General features: G+C 36.4%; 1 protein-coding gene across 2 annotated transcripts in view; it reads left to right on the top strand.

The window, feature by feature from the left end:
- The window catches only part of SEMA3C (semaphorin 3C), a 122,485-nt gene that overhangs the window by 53,081 nt on the left and 54,047 nt on the right, over nucleotides 1-15,357 (top strand). The window lies entirely within an intron of this gene.

The following is a 15,357-nucleotide window of genomic DNA, read 5'->3' as shown; positions in this document are numbered from 1 at the left end:
TATTAATTAATTTAATTGATAGGTCTTATTTTAATTAAAATAATACAGTAGCTATAAGTAACCTCAGATATTTGAAATATAAAATTTGAACAACTGAATGGATTTTTGGTGTCAGGTACTTGAAGCAGATTTTTTTACAGGCTATGAATACTTTGGGGGTAAAGGCATAGCTCAAAAATTTTCAAGTTTTGTATCTGCATTTTATAATTTTAAAAAGAAATGTTAACCAATGTTTATAAGTGTACTACTGTTCACACTTGGACCTGGACTATCTGTTTTCTCAGTTGATGTGCACAATTTTATACCAGCTAAAAGTACTATCCTTTTCTTTACTAGAGAGATAAAGGAAACCAGAACTGAAGAAGAATATCTGTGTTAATTAATACGATCTGTAGAGTTCTCTTTGTGAACTGCATCCAGATATCAGTAACATGCAGCCTGACTGAACTTGCAAACATTTATTCATGTGATTTTTTTTTTTCATCTATGAAAAGTCACATTCTGATTGCATTAATAGTGTTTTCAGGACCTTTGGTTTGCGTTGGCTTAGTGTGTGAGGGGCAGCGGTATTTGGCAAGTGGCATTTAGTTTTAACAGGAAATGAATGTAAATGTATTCAAATTGCAGACATTTCATTGTCTTGCCTTCCTCTCTTCATGTGGCACTTACTTTCTAAGATGATAAATCCAACTAGTTAATTTACCACACTCCTGTCTGCATGATTTTTGTCCTGCTTTGAGATTTTTGATGCCATTACATTTGAGTTCAATATTTTTATAAATAGTTATATCTTTTTAATTTCAATGGCCTAGATCCAACCATTGAAACAAACAAACAAAATGCTAAGTTAACTGTTTTCAGAATATTTTTTTTTTACTGTCACTGTTACACTTGTCCCTTGAGGTACTAGGTGAGCCAAAATTGTATTTTTATCATATTGAGGAAATTCACCTCCTTCTAGTGTTTTCATCTAATTGTTAGATATCTAATCTGAGTTAGTCATCCAGGCTTCTTTTCTGATCTTTAGAGACGAAAGAAGACAAACCAAACACAAACAAGCAAAACAAACAACCCTCCCCACCCTCACCAAACAGGTACATGCAGAAGACTGTTTAAATCAATGACAAAAGACAAAATGATGTCCATGTGGTTCTTATGTGTCTGTCTTTAATTTCAAAAAAACACCTCAAAATTATGAGTTTATTTCTCCCTCCTTCAGCAGAATGTTTCTCCCCAGAGTAGGCACTGATTAAGATTTCCTTTTTCTCATGTTGAAGCCTAAAATACACTGTTCCCATTGTCTTGTCATGTTTTAAACCTGAAGAAGATGATGTATTTTCTGGCAGCGCAGGATTTAACTATTTCATTAGGTATGAGGAACACTGATGGATTAAGTTCTTTGTCCGTTCTTTATCTTGCAAGTTGTAAATCATTAATTGCTCTGTTTCTGGAGTGCCATGCATTGATTTATTATGATGTGATAAAGGGGCAGATAATCTGATGGACGGCGACAAGTCCAGGATAGCCCACTTTGCTTCCTGTAGTTCTGATCAAGAATTAGACTTTTGAGTGTAGCAATATCATATGTCCATGATGATTTCAGTATGGCATGTGTTAACCAGAATGAAGAACAAAAAGCAGAACATATTTCACCAGACCCCAGAAAGTTTACTTTCTTATGAAATCAACATGAATTGATGAATTATTTTGGTAGTCATATTTTGTAATATAGGGTGGCGTTTACCTTTAGAGGAGATGACAGTAGTTGTGATGTGCTCATAGTGAGAGTGAGAATAAGGGAAATGCACTGTAGCAAGAATGTACAACCAGAAGCATGTTCAATACACCAGTTAGGCATGTCAACTGGAACCTGGGTAGGAATGAGAGCCTAAATTCAGAATATTAATTCAGAAAAATCCAGCCTAGCTCATAATCAGACATTTTCATAGGCGAAAGCTGTATACTGAACATGCCCAGCACATTGTTTCTCTGAACCGGCAATGTGCCCTCATGGCCAAGAAGGCCAATGGTATACTGGGGTACATCAAGAAGAGTGTGGCTAGCAGATTGAGGACGATTATCCTCCTCATTTACTCTGCCTAGTCCCATGTGGAGTATTGTGTTCAATTCTGAGCTCCCCAGTTAAAGAAAGACAAGGAACTACTGGAGAGTGTCCAGCACAGAGTCACAAAGATAATCAGAGGACTGAAGCATCTCTCCTATGAGGAAAGGCTGAGTGAGCTTGACATGTTTAGCCTGGAAAATGGAAGACTGAGACAGGACCATATCAATGCTTATAAATATATAAGGGGAAGGTATCAAGAGGATAGGGCCAAACTGTTTTCAATGGTGCGCAGTGACAGGACAAGGGGCAGTGGCACAAACTGGAACACAGGATGTTCCACCTGAATATGAGGAACAACTTCGTTACTGTAAAGGTGACATCACTTGAACAGGCTTTCCAGGGAGGTTGTGGAATTTCTGTCTCTGGACATATTCAAAACCCATCTGGACATGTTCCTGTGCAAATCAGCCTGCTTTAGCAGTGGCATTGGATTGGATGATCTCCAGAAATCATTTCCAATCCCGACTGCCCAGTGATTCTGTAATTCTGTGATTTGCATAGGGTTGGTGAAGGAGGTGGCTGCATAAGATTTATTGGCATATTAGCATTTATCTGCTTAAATTCTTTGGTGAACCTGGTACGCATGGTCACACCTTACCAACCTGCCCCAAGTAGTCTGTGATAGACATAAAGAAAATCAGAAGGGTAATGCCCGAAATATTTCTGTGAGAAACCGGATGCTCATGCTCTCCTCAATTCTGCCTCAAAGTTTCTGTACAAGAAGGAGAGTCTGACAAGCACTGCAAAGCTGAGATTCGCATTTGTAAGAGTGATTGTCCACACTCCAGCTTAGTAGTAGTAGCAGTACTAGAGCCCAGCTCTCTGAACTTCTACTTCAACAATTTTTGAAATATTACTTGCAGACAACTGGGGAATTTGATAAAATTGGAAACTGCATTTCTGACAGTCGGAGAGCTAAGGACTGAATCCTAATGCTTTAATTGTATTTTATGCCAGCAGTTCTTTGATAATTTCATTGATGTTGTGAGCGGAACATTTGGAGCAATACAGTAGAAAGTCAGGACAACAGACTACTAGTCAGTGACAATAACACCTAGAGTTGTGCAATGTGTTGTAATTCTCAGGATAATGGTATTCCCATAGAAAGAGTACATTTGATAACATTTTTAGCACAAATGAGAAAGATAAGTATCTCAGGATTGCAGAGTCTTCAGTGGATAATATTATGGCTTTACAATACCCAACAAAAAAAGAGTACCCAACAATAACAGATAAAAATAAGTTGAAATTCATAATTTTGCATTCAATATTTATCTGATGTGAGAGACCTCTGCTACTAGGAGCTTTCAGTGCCAGTAAACCACCCAATAACCCAGCGTAAATAGTAAACAGAGCCAAGGAAGAGGAGCAGCTATTAGAGATCAGTTTAACAAAGTTAAAAGTTATTAGAATTGCTTTAAGTTTTTCCTAAATTATGAACAGAATATACAAATATACAGTGAACTGATGTGAAGGTGAAGCTGTTTAAGTGAACTAATCAACATATGTCTTATATAATAGTGAGAGCTCTATTAAATAAACCAGCTAAAATACTTAAACCTGTTAAAGATATTTTGCATACAAGCTAAGAGTTCAGAAGGTCTCTGTTTGGCATGCCTTCTCATGGGCAAATCGAGAGAAGTTAACATGCCTTTAGTAAACAAATTCTGATTAAATGCTATCCAGAACTGTCTCTATTTACTCTTTCACAATCACATGGTATAGTTTTCCTTTCTACTACAGTAGAATTCATGGCATTATGTATTTAATAGAGCTAAAATGGCTTGTGCATTATGCAGCATTACTTTATATGATTCAGAAACACTAAAACGTGTGCATGTAAAATTAAATTATTTAAATGTATTATGCAATAAGCCTACATGGTTAGCAGGAACATGAACTGGAATAATACCTTGAACATAAGAATTCCTTTCATTGTTTATTTGTTTTGTTTTGGCAAACATACATTAGTTGAACTTTATGTAATTCTGAAAGACAGGTAAGCGTTGTTATAAACATATAGCAAATGGTTAAACTGACATAAATGGAGGGTGAGAATTTTGTTCAAGGTCAGAGAGCAAGTGCCCAGAAGTTCTGACTTATAGTTCCCTGTTCTGATCATGAGACAAGTATTCTTTGTTCTAGGTATTTGTACATTGTGCTTTAAATGAATAGCCACTTTATTTAGCTTTTCCATCCAAAATATGACTACAAGACAAAGGACACAATCTGTGAATTCTGCCTTTAAAGTTAGTGCAATTTTTATTTTGTTTCAGGGTCAAGGATGCAGAGTCATATACTGAGGATACTTTCATCATCCTCTGATGCAATTAGTAGTTTGCTGTAGAGATAAATGGTTGGTAGTGGTTGGTTTCTAGCCCATACTGTCTGCTACCACTTCCTGTGCTCTACCTGCAGTGTGCCAGTTTTAATCTGGAAATCTAAATACTTTTCAGTTTTGGATTCCTGTTTGAGTCCCTCCTTTCTGGAACCCGCTCTTTCTATGCTGAGCCTGTAAAAGGTCCATGTAGTAATTTAGCAATGTACATTAGTCTTCTGCCTTTTACGTGGAAGCAATGATTTCTCTTTTTTTTTCGTTTGCTAATGTTCACATCCAAACGAACTCATAGCTTACTCCTTAGAGCCTACCATTATCTAAAAGTAATACTATTGTAATCATTAGATGCTTCATAACTGAGAGTTGAATATAAACAAGTAGGTTTTATCTAAATGGGGGGGGGGGTTGTATCTATGGACATGCAAGACAGGAAATTCTTACACTTCTTTTGGCCAAATACTAGATGGTCATCCTGGCAAATAAATACAGCTAGTCTAGTTTAAACAGTGAGTGTGTGACTGCAGGTTTATTTATTTAAATGGCTTCATATTCAGATGAAGTCTAAACAGAAAAGCATAAAAGTTATCTCTTAAATCCAAACTACAATTTTGGCTGAGTTTATTAAGTCTGAAGGTTCTGGACTTAAAACAAACAAACAAAAAAATATCTTGTTGCATGTGAAACATGCTTGAAATAACTTCCTCCCTCCAACTATATCATTTTAATTTCGAAGTCTTTTTTATACACTACCAAGTGCAACTCAAAAAAAACCTGGTCAAATAAATGTCAAATTGTTACCTCTACTTTACATATGTAACTCAGAGAGTTTATGTGACGTGTCTTAAGTCAAAAAAGAAAATAACAGCGGAATAGGACTTAAAGTTGAGGGGACTCTAATCCACCAGACTATGGTCTGTCCACTAAACATGACTTTTATTGTACATCCAAATACCAACCGGTGACCACTTGAAGATTGATGGTAGCATGCCACAGCTCTGGAATGTGTTCCTAAATTCACTCTTTGTGTGAGTCTTCATGGCGCGAAAAAGAGTGAAATACGGTTACGTTCTGTGTGTTTAAACAGCAAGCATGCTACCCACCGAACACCCCTCCCTGCAGGGCTTCAGCAAAGCACTCCTGCTCCCACTGAGCCCCATCTCAAAAATGACACCCAACAGTGACATACACACTTCCAGCTTCCAAACTCATACAGAAACAAAGTAAGATTAAATAAAATAATATTCAATGCACATATACTTGGAAATACTTTGTTTTTGAAGTTGACGTTAAATAAACCCTAGGTCCTAATTAATTTAATATTGAAAATACTCATAGCAAAGCTACATGTTCAGCAACACAAACAGTGAACACTGATGATGAAATTAATAGATTCCAGTTGCATCCAACCTCTGAAGTCCTCTGGGGGTTGTGACAAAACCCCTGTATCCAGTGGAGCAGGTTGTGGCATTACAGTGATTAAAAAAAAAAAAAGAAAAATCTTAATGTGCAATCTGACGAAACCACCTGGTTGTTCCTTTGACAGGAGTGAATGCCAGAAAGAAGTATTTTGAGGGGAAAAAAAACACAAAAGGAAACATTTAAGGATAAGCTTGACCTTTGCTTTTCTCACAAACCAAACTTTCCTTGGCTTGAGGAGGCATCCTAAACACCCACGTCCATAAAGCAGATTGCTTCCTGTCAGTGGAAAAGACTGGGTGGCCTTTTGGATGCAAAATCAAATTTAATCAAAGAGCCCAAATTAGGCTACAAGAAGTAATTGAAACCACACAGATCAACAAAAGATATATGCCAAAATGAATGAAGACTATTGTAGAGGTGTAGTCTTCTATCCTAATACTTCTGTTCTAGAAGTAGAAGTATCAAGAGGAGATTCAGATAAACACAATTGTGAAAGAACTATGGATTAAAATGAGGCTATCTCTTTTGGTGAAGCTTTCTATCTCCAATATAATGACCCTTCTGGCATCATGTTAGACTAGGGATTCGTTGAAGGTTCACTGAAGGGGGATGCCATTTGTTGACCTCTAGCTACTTTGTTTTCTCAGGTAGTGGAGCGAGAATAAGTGTTTCTTTTATCCTTCCCAGATGTAAAGCAGAGCTTGCTAACTTTCTACATTTGGTATGTAGAGATGTTTATCTGATATATAGAGAAGAGTGTATAGACACCTGGTATATGCATACTACTGTTTGACATGCTGATACAATAGTAAGAAAATGCTAAAAAAGGAAGCAGCAATTTACCAACTTGTGTGTGATACCCACCATCCCACATACCTTTATTTTTTTTATTTTTGCTATAGACAACTCGGCTTCTTTTGCAAGCATCCCTCTGTGTTCAGAATTGTCTGTGTCTAAAAGTACCACCCTTTAATTCAGCAATTCAGTGATACTAGTTTTGTTAATGAAATTCTTTTGAATGTGGAAAAACTGCCCTCCAAGCCTTCTTCAGCTCATGGCTGAGTAAATTTTATGTCATTTTACTGAAGAGTGAATAAAAGTTAAGCACTTGGGAGTTAGCTTGATCTCTTTGTGCCTGATATTAGCCTTATAGCTAATCCTAATTTGATTAAAATGATAATAATAATAATAATGAAACTGTAACCAAGCCTGCATATACTAAGTTGCCCTTTTTTATACAGAGTAGGAGTGAGAAGTGACTGCCGAAGAAAGGACTAATATGTTTTAAGGAGATCTGTGGATAAAGTGACAGGGCTAAAATTGCAGCTAAAGTTGGTAACATCAATATAGTCAGGAATTAACTGCAGCAAGGGCACTAATGCCAGTCCTAGATATACAAAGATTGGATGAATCTCTGGGGAGTTTGCTCTTTGAAGGGGAGAAAGGAATATAATGAAAAGGATTCCTCTGCCTTACCACAGTGAAGCGGGTTCTTACTTTATTACAGAAACCATAATGAAATATTTCAGTTGTTGAGCTGTGTTTCCTCAATGAATTTTTATTAGCTTTGGCATCAAGAGTTATTATGCAGCTTAATGACAATATGCTTGGGGTGAAAAATAAAGACTATACATGTGAGTTGATTCAAAGAGCATTTTTGGTCAGAAAAGAAAAGAAGTTAAGAGACTACTTTATACTTTCATTATTTAAAGTGTTGATTGTTTGGCAGCATTTGATAATTCTGCAATTCAGAAACACGGTTATTGGTCCATCAATGAAAGTGTACCTCAAAATGCACATTTATGGAGTAGCTGCCTCTGTCAGTTTTGCAAAGGGCAAATCATATCTTCACTGTGTGTAGGCTGCCTCAGCAAACCTGCAAAGTACACTCTTACAGAAAGGTAAATTTCCAAGACAATCCTAGCAGTAAAAGAACCGACCCCGCGCTGTATCTTACTTATACCCTCCCTGCTCCTCTCTCAATATTCAAAAACTTCCCAGCTGACATCATCTGCCACATTAGTTTGTAGGGAGTAAATAGTCAGATATTCAAACCTAAGACTAAAAAGTTTGCTTTTATCACAAAAAAAATCCAACCTGAATGAGATGTAAATCTAATGAGAAGCCCACTCAGACCTCATTCACCTCCTAGAGGTCAACCCACTAGTGGCAAACAGGACAAAGGTGAATGTATTTGGAGAACAGCTCACAAGTCTCATGTTGTTGCCCAGTTCTGAGTTGGAGAGTAGCGTTAGCTTCAGTTTTGTTCATTTTTTTCAGACAGACATTTACAGTATTTGATTTTCTTCCATTTCTCATCACTTTCTTTAAATTTAGATCAAAGAGTTTTCAGTGTCTGCATACAGTCAGGGCTTCAGCTGGCCAGTTAGTCTGATAGCTACTTGGAACATTTCTCTGTATAACTGAGCATTGCAGGAAGAAGCACGTTTGTTCCTCCAATGGCGTGATTGCTGATCTACTAGAAAAAAAAAGAGCAAGATGGAAAACACAAGAGATTACAATATAAAGATATAATGCTCCTGGAAGAAGCAAAATAATGTGAAATTTGTCTGTCCTCTCCATGGGTGTGGCTTTTTTTCTTGTTCCATCTCAAAAAATAATGTCATACTTGGCAATCAAAACCTTCTCATTCCTGCATCTGGAAAGCAAAAACCTCTTGCGTGCCAGTGGTAAAGCTACTGTGTGCACCCAGACTAGTGGGTGAGACGAGTTGAGTTTTTTCTGCCTTAGGCAGTGCAGCAAGGATCCTCTCCATGTCTTTTGGAAAAAAATTATGTATAACTGTATAGTGCAGACTTTGAATTGCATAGCTTACAATTCTGGGAGAGCAGTTTGCGCACTGCAGAGCTGTTATACACAAGCTCTTTATGTACAAGGTGGAGAAGATTGGCTCCCATATGACATGGTTAACTCATCTGCGATAATCTTAAACCCAGTATGGCTCTCCATGCTTGCCAAAGTTGTCTCTTTGCTTTTGGGACCAAAAGTGAGAACAAAGCCTGGACAGGTTAATACTGGGCAGAAATGAGCATGGTAGTATTTGAAAAATCAGATATCTTCTTCTGGAAAGTTTTGTAAGATGTCAATATTTGTGACATCCTCTGAAATAAAATCCACAAATGGTGATTATATAAAGGCATAAATTTGATGACCAGTAACATTTTAACTGCCCACTACTGATTGGAAAATAAGAAGCTCACTTTTCAATGTTTTTCCTGAAATACCTGTATAGACTGCAGATGAGTTTTTGCAGAGAGGTAAGTGGAGGAATAATCTGACAATTATGCCTACAAGTGTCTACAGCCTAGCAAGACTGTGTGACTGGAGGGTGTGGGTGGTCTTGTATAACTAACTCTCTGTGAGGGAATCTCAATACTGGAATATTTGGCAAGACTTGGAAATGCAGTTGCAGTTTGGAAAAAGTTGACATATTTTTCCTCCAATTTGGAGTGAGGCTTCTGTTGTGGAATGTGATATGATTTCATCATGGCAATATCTGTGTAAGTAAAAAAAGAAAATAAGCATCTTGAGAGTGTCTGTTCGGCATAATATAGAGCTTCAATAAAAATGCATTTAACCTTGTGAGGTACATTGGGTTGATGAATGTACCACAGAGCCATGTCAATACATTTTACCACACACAAGTAAGTGACTTTGTCTCATTGTGTGTTTGCCTTTGCTTAGAAAGCACATTCCTCCTGCACAAAACTGGCAGCTGCCCACACCTCAGTGGATCTGCCCCTCCTTCATTCTTCAAAGCAGCAAATCAAAGATGAAAACTTCTCTGATAGTTTTCGAGTTTTAATAAAACAGCAGTCTGTTAGGAGTGATACCCTTTTTAGTGCTTTTTTAAGAACCCCCAAGATCAAAAGCCGGTTAATACTCCATTGTGATCTTTTTAAAGTCCACAAGTTACCAGGATTTTAGGACTTTTGTGTGTCTTGTGAATTGTAAAAAAAGGACTCATCTACTAACATATGTGAATGCTCTGCTTAAGGTCAGCTATTAACTGGTAATCTTTTCCTATCAACACATGGTCCCCTTCACAAAGAGCTATTGAGTGTTTTACTGCTCCTAATGTGTATGTTGAGCTGCCCGAGGTGACAGATTGTTCTTCAAACATGCTAGAGCTACCTCTGGGCCCAATTCTCCAAAGACTTCACCTTGGTGCTATTATTTTGATTTAGAAAAGACCTAAATATCTCAATGCATTAATTTATTTAAATTCCATTTTCAACTCATCTAGCAAAACCACAACAAATGTTCAAAGTATATGCTTAAAGCAGATCATATTTAGATATCATTGCCATTTCGATGTTATTTACCCTCATTCCATACACAGTAATTAAGTTTCCTTCTAGCAAATTATACATTTTAGCTCTGGGCGAAGAAGACTCCTGTTTCAGCCTGTACTGTCTGAACTCCCTCCCTATCCTGCAAATGATCTTGTAATTAGTTAGCCTGTGATTTTATGACTACTTGTAAATCTATTTTCTCGCCTCTAACTTTTTTTTAATAAAAATGTAATTAAAACCCTTTCAAACAGATTCAGAAACTAACAAATGTGCACATCTGTGATTTCTAGTCCTTTCGTATTACCTCCTTATACAAAAAGCCAAATTTCATTCTAAAAGCATTTTTAAAAAGTGCAAAGACTTTTCATGCGTGAAGAAGAGATAAAGAGATAAAGAAAAGGTCAAAGGTCTACCTGAGCTTCTTGGGCCCCGTGTGGTTAAGGCACACAAGGGATTGACTAGTAGCACATCTGGCTGCTTATGGCTCTTCGCCCAAATGACTGCATACCCATTTATAATCAGCTTCGCTTGAGAGCTGGGTGAGGGTTGAGTTTTAGTTTGAAAACTGCATGACCAGTGGCAAAATGTCTTAACAGTTCTCTTATCTCGCTCCCTTAAGTAGAAAGAATCAATAAAGATTTATTGAAAGAAAAGGAATATTGACAGTGCAAAGGGGACTTGTTCTGAGGTTTTGAAAGGAAATATTTCAGACTTTCCTTGTGTTCTTTCCATGCATAAAATTAAAATTGTATCATCACAGACTTGAAAAATGGTATTATAAATGGCATATTTTTTTCCGCAGGTACTATGTAAACTGTAAAAGTAATACGTCTATTTCTTTTATGTCATAACATTAAAAATCCAGAAATAAGGCCAAGAAAACTATAGTTAAAATTATCAGATTCTTATGAGCTCTGATACTTTTTAATTAGCTCTTTTCTAGTCATTTCTACTCATAAGGCACAAAACAGAGCAGTTAGTCAGTTCTAAGTAGAAAGGAAAATATTTAAACTAAAACAAAACAGAGCTTTTCTTCTGGCTGAAGCATTTCTTGAAATTATTTTTTGTACCTTTGCAGATACCTCTGATTCTGGTCACATTTTTAAAATATATAACCATTCCTTTCAATAACCGCAACATTATGTACAGTATCTCTATGAATTTATATGTGCAAATTACTTTTTCACCTGTTCACCCGCGAGTAAAATGTGTCATTTCCATTTGACGCCTTAAGCAAAAGCATCATTCCACTTAAATATTTATTTATAGGGGAGAAAAAAAAAAGAGAGAAAGAAAAAATTATTTAATTCCAGTTCCTACGAGGTGAGGTTTTACATTGCAGTTTCACATTTGGCACGGGCTGGCATGTTTGCTGGCACAAACTGAAGGTTTAATGAGGCTTAAGAGAGTCTTACAGTCTCCTTAACTAGAATCTAATATTGTCAAGCTTACTGCCTGTTGTTTGTGGACCCCATGCCTCATGAGGGAATAAAAGTAAACAGCATTGTCTCGCTGACTTCCACAGCACTAAGGCTACATAAAATCTGTGCCAATTTGGGCTGCAGAGGTTCCCTGGGAAGATGCAGCCCATCTTTCTGGAAAACCATATTTCTCCTTTTCACTGTGGTGCCACATGTGAAACTGGATTGCTATGCTTTATTCCCTACTGGTTTTGAGGCAGATACATCAAATCTCTGCCTCAGCTCTGAAGTTCCCCATGAACAACCTTCTGAGACTGAATCCTTATGCCACCAGGAAAGAGGAGGAAAACATATTATTTCTTGTACTTTACCACAGGGAATCCTAAATTAAAAGCTTCACAAACCATCCTAGATTTGCACGAAGAAGCCGTGCCAGGCTGGAAACGCAGGGATGGTATAGTGCAGAGATGACTGCGTGTACTCTTTCATGTATTGTAGTTCATCCACAGCTTATCTATGTATAAACTCAGTGCTTTGAACCGGGGCTGAGGATGCTTGCATACCGCACCTGTAGCTTACAAACCCTGCAATATAATTTCTTAATTATACTGAACTTTCCAGTAACGAGTAGCTATGCAGGTCTGTGAATAGGAAACAACCTTATTTTTTGAAGGTCCTGATAAAAATGTTATTAGTTTCAGTAGCATATGTATCAAATGCCTGTATTAGTATAAGATGTCTACCGAGGAAATATATTATTATATCCCTCACATTAGGAAGGTCAGGCTATTTTTTGAGTATTTTGACACCAGTGAATTTGAATTAAGGAGTGATGAAAGGTTGATGTTGAGTGATTTAATAAGATGTTCAGAGGACAACCTGATGAGTGGATCTAACTCATATACCCATATGCAGGTTGGACAGTGTTTGTCAGTGGGTAAGATGTCTCCACCTTTCTGGATTTCCAGTCTCTGATAGCTGTAATTTATTTTGTTCTGGACAACGCAATGAGTTTTTGAGTGTTGCAAAGGCTTTTGTGATGTTCATAACAGATATTACACAACTATTTTGTCATTTCTTCTGCAAGAACACAACTTGTTTAAAAATAATACTTACATTAACTAATTTTGTGGTGTATTGAAGAATAATTAAAGAGTTTATGTTAAAGTGCTTGTCAGTAAGCTCTATGATGTGTATGAAGAAAGCTCCCAGTCATTAGGATTTCCACAATGTGAGTTTAATAATCATAATAATAGTTCTGGGGAGAGCGTTCACAGAAGCTTTTGCTTTTTTATTAAAAGAGACAAGACCTATATAACCTGTCGTCTAAGATCAGATTTCTAACACTAGGAATCAAGTTGGGATTGGCTTTATCATTGAGGAAAGGCAATTCTGAATTCACTGTCTGATGAAAAACGGTGAACAAAGATTATTCTTATCATTAAGGATGACAGTTATTTGCACATTATAATACATATTATAATATAATTTTTTTTTTACTGCCAAGCAAAATTGTTGATATTCACAGAGAGCTGTCCACAACATTGTTCTCCATATAGGCTTTACTGCTTTGAATGTTTGGTTAAATTCCCAAAGCATGGAATAGAATTTGTTTGAAGGTTAGTAAATGCTTACAGAATTTTTGTACAAAAACTTTTGGAGATTAAAAGGAACACAGAAGACCTTACAGCATCTTTCCAGCCACTGCTTTTTCCAAGTAGCAACACTGAGATAGTAAATCCTTAAAAAATCAAATTTTCTTGTGGCAAATCATGTTAAATGAAAAGAAAATTTGATCAATTGTAAATTCCCTGCCAATCTGATTAAGTAGCCCTAAGAGGCTAATAAATGGTAAGCTTAAGCAGTGAAAGAAATAAAACTAATAAATTTGCATGAGAGTATTTTTTTCAGGGTTTTCCTTCCCTCTTATGAATAGCACTGAGTTTCCATAGTCTAGTAGCATGTCATAAGGTGTTTTCTTCTGCAGCAGCTTGATGGAGACAGACTACCCTTCAGGTGCCTTTGAAAGAATAATACTATCGCAAAGACGTTAAAAATCCAGGAAAATAACGGCTGTTAATAAATAATAGCTGTGAAAATCAAATAGCTGTTGCTATGTTTGTTTCTTGTTTAGAAAAGATAGTAATGTTCTGGATCATCTTTTGTATCAATCATGGTTTATTCATTGTCAATCATCGTCAATGACTGAAGCAATAGGGAGGGGTATTATATTGTGCAATCACTGTGCTCACATTTATCCGGTGTTGTGCAGAAAAGTTTGTATCTCCTTTCCTAGAATATCAAATATACAATTATGACAAGGTTCAGTTTCACCTTACAGCTACCAGATATTACAGTAAAGTTAATAAGGCCTCCAGGAAAAGGGATGAGCACTAGGTTCTCAAGCTTGTTATGAAAGGTCAGTGAGAATTTCAGAGAAAGGAAAGAGACTGCATTTTAATGGCACTATGCGGGTGAGTCTCCCAGGTGCTTTTTAAAGTCCTGGCTGAAAGCTTACAGGGATGATTTTTTAAAAATAAAGTAAAACAATTGATTTTTCAAACACTGAAGAAAGAATTCTGAAAATGATGTGAACAATTTTCATATATATTTAATGAGTAGTGTTCCAGTGTAAGCTTTTAGGTGCAGACTCTATATCTCAATTCTATGTTTATCTTTTCTTTCAAGGGTACAAATATTAAAAAAAAAAAAAAAAAGTTGAGATTTTTCTTTTCCAAAATACCATTAGTCCATATCAGTCTAGTCATCTAAGAGGCATAGATACTTATCTTTGGATAAGGCATCTCCTGTTTTCTGTAGGGACCTAATGAGCCTTTAGCAACAGTGACGAGCCATATTATCCCAGACAAACAGTTTGCAAAAGGGATGTGGACTCAGTTGTTAGATTTATGGGTAAACATTACAGGAGGGCTTCAATTTTGTCTGCACTTTGTATTTGCCACCCTTTTAGAGTTGCAGGGAACAAAATTCAGTAATAATGCTCATAAGGTAAGAAAGCATAATTATATGTTAAATACTTGAATAAGGAGAAATTGATTATTAAAGTTGTTTTTTTATTCCTATTCTTAGCTCTTGAGAAATATCCCTTCTGTTATTATTGAAAAGGAAAATAATCTGAGTGGATGTCAAAATATATTGTCCAAGCAAAGACAGAAAGGCTGAGCTTTCTCAAGGGCAACAAGTAATACTTATATTGCAGATGCTCGTGCTATTCCTGTAACAGGTCTCATCTTGCATGGAGGAGATCAAAGGACATTTTTTCACTTCACTTAGTTGAAGAAAATTTTATGTGGGGAAAAAAAGCTCGTTCTACAGTTTTGATAGTTTGATCCAAATCCCATAAACAAACAACTGAGTAAATGGACACATTTAGGCTTCACTGGATACATTATTTTTTTCTTTTAAATAAGCTGTGTATGGTGATGAACTAAAAAAAAAAAATGACCTTGAAAATTATAAAAACCTATTCTTAATGCAACCGCCTGTTAGGAAAAGAAACTGAACTGTTCTTATGCAGTTTACATTGATCTTGTGGGTATTCTGCTGCCATAAACTACAAAATGTATTGAACACATTGTTTAATTTAATATATGGTCTTCTTTTAAAGCCAAAGCTGTAAATAATCATGTCCATTAAAATAAGAATTAATTAGATGAATACTTGATTTTTCTGAGGTATGTCTAGCTACTTCATGTATAAAAAAATTGCGTTCAAACC

This window comes from Cuculus canorus, chromosome 1 (assembly GCF_017976375.1).
Source record: "Cuculus canorus isolate bCucCan1 chromosome 1, bCucCan1.pri, whole genome shotgun sequence".
NCBI classification, from domain to species: Eukaryota; Metazoa; Chordata; class Aves; order Cuculiformes; family Cuculidae; genus Cuculus; species Cuculus canorus.
Note: the sequence above shows the minus strand (reverse complement) of the source record. Positions and strands in the feature narration are given on the sequence as shown.